This window comes from Macrotis lagotis, chromosome 3 (assembly GCF_037893015.1).
Source record: "Macrotis lagotis isolate mMagLag1 chromosome 3, bilby.v1.9.chrom.fasta, whole genome shotgun sequence".
Lineage (NCBI taxonomy): Eukaryota > Metazoa > Chordata > Mammalia > Peramelemorphia > Peramelidae > Macrotis > Macrotis lagotis.
The window spans coordinates 150,305,207-150,309,683 of NC_133660.1; the positions used below are offsets into that span (position 1 = coordinate 150,305,207).

Below are 4,477 nucleotides of genomic sequence, written 5' to 3' on the forward strand. Positions count from 1 at the left end.
ACATGGATACTTTTATTTCTTCCTTTCAAAATTGAATGTTCATGTCCTTTGGTAATTAACAATTAGGGAATGACTTATTTGAGTCAAATGAATTTGACTCAGCTTTCTATATATATTTGAAAATTGAGGCCTTTATCAGAAACACTGGCTGTCAAAATCAAGAACTTTCTGTTTTTCTTCTAATCTTGGATGTATTGACAATATTATGTGCAAATTTTTTTAAATTTAATGTAATCAAAAGTATCCATTTTGTATTTCAAAATTTTCTATATCCCATGTTTGGTTACAAATTCTACCCTTCTTCAAAGATTTGAGAAGTAAACAATTCTTTGATCTCCTAATTTACTTGAGGCATCACCCTTTAATGTCTAAAACATGAATCTATTTCCATCTTATTTTGATATAGGATGGGACATGTTCTGTCATATTATTACCCAGTACTTTTCATCAAATAGTGAGTTTTTATTCCAGTTATAGTTTTCCTGTGTTTACCAAAGTGTAGTTTATTATATTTTTTACTTCGTTTTTTTTTGCGTGCCAATTCTATTATACTGATTCACCATTTTATTTCTTAACCCATACCAAATACTATTGAGATTTATTTTTAATAATATAATTTTAGATGTGGTATACATAGACCAACTTCTATTACCTTTATTTTTCATTAATTCACTTCATATCATTGTTAAAAATTTATATATTTTTCATCCATATGTATAAATACATTTTTAATTTTTCAAAATTTCTTTCCTCCCTCCCTTCCCCAAGCAGCAAAAAGTCAGGCTGGCATTGTACATACATATTTTTGATGAATATGTTTACATATTAGTCGTTTTCAGTATGAGGAATAAGAATTAAGAGAAAGAGATATGTAAGAGAAAATTTTTATAAGGAGTCCATCAGGATATGAAGGGTTGATTTTGTTTGTGTGTGTGTGTGTGTGTGTGTGTGTGTGTGTGTGTGTGTGTGTGTGTGTGTATGTGTTTTGTTTTTCTTCCTCTGGATGGGAATAACATTGTGGTTAGCCAGTTTAATACAGTTGTCCTAGCTCTCTGACCTAAGAGGAGCTGCTTCCTTCAAGGTTGATCATCTCACAATGTTGTTGCTCATGTTGAAGATGTTCTCTTGGTTTGAATCCTTATGCTCAGCATCAGACCTATAATTCATTCCATGCCTCTCTAGAGTCAGACCATTTATGGTTTCTTATAGAACAATAATATTCCAAAGAATGTTTAGTCATCCTCCAATTAATGGGCATGCCCTCAATTTCCAATTCTTTGCCACCATAAAAAGAGCAGCTATGAATATTTTGGAACATGTAGAACCTTACCCATTTTTTATAATTTCTTCTGAATATAGACCTGAAATTGGAATTGCTGAGTCAAAGGGTATGAACAGATTCATTGCTCTTTAGGCATAGTTCCATATTATTCTCCAGAATGATTGAATCTAATCACAACTCCACCAGCAATGCATCAATGTCCCAATCTTCCCACAACCTCTCCAACATTGATCATTTTCCCTTTTTTTCATCTTTGCCAATCTGATAGACGCGAGGTGATACCTCATTGTTGTTTTAATTTGCCTTTCTCTAAAAAATAATTTGGAGCATTTTTTTTCATATGATTATATATAGCTTCATTTGAAAACTGTCTATTTATAACCTTTGACAATTTTTCAATTGGAGGATGACTTCCATTCATATTCTTGAGATTTTGTTCTACCAGATGAATTTTATTATTTTTCTCTGATTCTATAAAATACAGTTTTGGCAGTTCAGTGTGACACTGAACAAGTAAATTAATTTAAATATAATTGTCATTTTTATTTGATTATCAATGAACTATTATTTTTCCAATTATAAAGATGTTAATTAAATATTAGATATTTATTTGTGTGAATATATTTTGCAATTGTGTACATAGTGTTTAAGTTTTTTCCTTGGCATGTAGACTTCAAATATTTTATAATCTTCAATTATTTTATATAGAATTTCTTTTTCCTATCCTTTGGTATTGGGCTTTGTTCATAATATATAGAAATGTGGATAAGTTATGTGAGTTTATTTAAATTCTGCAACTTTTTTACAATTGTGAACTGTTTCAAGTAGTTTTTAGTTGATTCTTTGATATTTTCATCTTCAAAGAATAATAATTTTCTTTCTTTATTGCCTTTAATTTCATTTTCTTCTATTATTAAAATTAACAATTTAATACAATATTGCATAATAATTAGGGGGCATTCTTGTTTCATAATATTGGAAAATTTTCTAGGTTATTCCCATTATATATAATACTTACTGACGGTCTTAGATACTGCTTCTTACTTCAAGGAAAAGTTTCATTTTATCCTGTAGTCTCTAGTGCTTTTCATAGTAATGAATCTTGTTTTAACTAAAGTTTTTTCTGCATCTATTGAAATAATTATGTGATTTCTACTAGCTTTGTTATTAATATAGTTTATTATACTGAGAGTTTTCCTAATATTGAACAAGTATTGTATTACTGGTATGAAACCCACTTATTCATATTATAAGATCTGCATGAAAATATCCTATAATCTCTTTGCTAATTGGATTTATCTATATTAGCAAAAATTATATATGTATATATCTTTATATCTAATATAAACAGAACATCAATATTCATTATAGAAATTGGTTAAATTTTTTCTTTCTCTATTTTGACTCTTCCTGGTTTAGATATCAGCACCATATTTGTGTCATAGAAGAAATTTGGTAAAATTCTTTCTTTACCTATTTTCCCCAATATTTTGTATAATATTGGAATTAATTGTTCTTTAATTATTGGGTTGAATACAATTTATGCCTTTCTCCATTTGATTGTAAAAAATTCTATGCCATAATTTATGGTAAATTTTGTATAGGTGCCATTTATTGTTCAAAAAAAATTTAGTCCATTCTATCCTCATTGAATTTTCTCAAAATTTCAATCATATTCAACTATTTAAAAATTCTATTCACCACCTTAATTTCTTTTTTACTTTATTTTGTAATTAGATTTTTCTAGTTTTGAGAGTGGGAAGTTGAAATCCACCCACTACTATAGCATTGTTGTCTATTTCTTCTTGTAACTCACTTCACTTCTTTTCTGAGAATTTAGATGTTATATGACATGATGCATATCTGTTTAGTATTAATATTTCTACATTTTCTCTGGTAACATTTTGTAATTCGCTGTTTTCATTTATGTATATACATTTATTTATATCTATATCTATATATCTATATGTATTATATACAGATATCTATCTATCTATATCTATATGTATATATACATTTATATCTATATGCATTATATACAGATATATATGTATATCTATATCTATCTACATAGATAGATAGATAGATAGATAGATAGATAGATAGATAGAAAGATAGATAGATATAATATATATATAGCTTTTGTTTTGTCTGAGAACAGAACTGTTACCCTTGTTTTTTGTGGAATGCTTCATGAATTTGTGTATCATCCTTGCGCAGGGGCCATGCTAATCTTCTCTGTATTGTTCTAATTTTATTATATGTGCTTCCAAAGAGAGCACTACCCTTGCTTTTTGTATCTATATCTGAAGCATAATATATTCTAATCCAAACTTTTACCTTTTACTCTGTGCATATTTCTCTGTTTCAGATTTGTTTTTTTGTAAGCATATTACAATATTCCTATTTTTTATCCACTCTTCTATCCACTTCCAATTTATAAGAGTTCATCCCATTCCCATTCCCAGTATTATTACAAACTTCATGTTATCTTCTAATCTGTATTCCCCCCCCCCATTTAAACTTTTCTTTCTCCTTTCAAATCTATTATTCCTCACCACTGACTTACTTCGGACCCCTACCTGCCTCAATCTACTCTTCCTTCTGTCAGATTTCACAATTTCTTTCCTTTCTCTGCCTTGACTTCTGCTCTTCCATCATTTCCCTCTTTCTCTTTTCTTTCCTTTTACCACTTTCCTTATAGAGTAAAAAAGAAAATTTCTGTTTCTGCTGTTCCCTTTTTGAGCCAAATCGGATGACAATATAATTCAAACAATTCTCATTCCCTGACTTTCTTTCTCTCTAGCAGGTCTTTTTTCCTCCTTTCATATGACACAGTTTATGCCATTCTCATTTTCCCTTTCCTTTTCTCCCTATTCAATATTTTTTAGACACTTATTTTTTGTATCATTGCTTCAAAATCATCAGGAGTATATATAATCAGTGGGTGTGGATAAAGCCAAATTATACCCACACCCACTAACCATATATACTCCTGATAACTATCCTAAATAGGTTCTCAAGATTTATAAGTGGGGAGCAAAACCAAGATGACAGAAAAATCAAGAATTTTCCTGAGAAACATCATTATTCAATATTCAAAGTGGAATCTGGAGCAACAGATCTAACAAAAGTATAGAGTGGGCAAATTTTCCAGTTTAAGATTATCTTGGAAGAACTTCAAGAAAGGTCTGT

The 4,477-nt window shown here is 29.3% G+C and overlaps 1 non-coding gene across 1 annotated transcript; it reads right to left on the reverse strand.

Annotated features, from left to right (window-relative positions):
* Positions 1 to 3,457: 3,457 nt before the first annotated feature.
* LOC141519813 (U6 spliceosomal RNA) lies at positions 3,458 to 3,564 on the reverse strand. Its single transcript, XR_012477448.1, has one exon. It is a non-coding gene; the product is annotated as a U6 spliceosomal RNA (small nuclear RNA).
* Between the last annotated feature and the right edge of the window lie 913 nt (positions 3,565 to 4,477).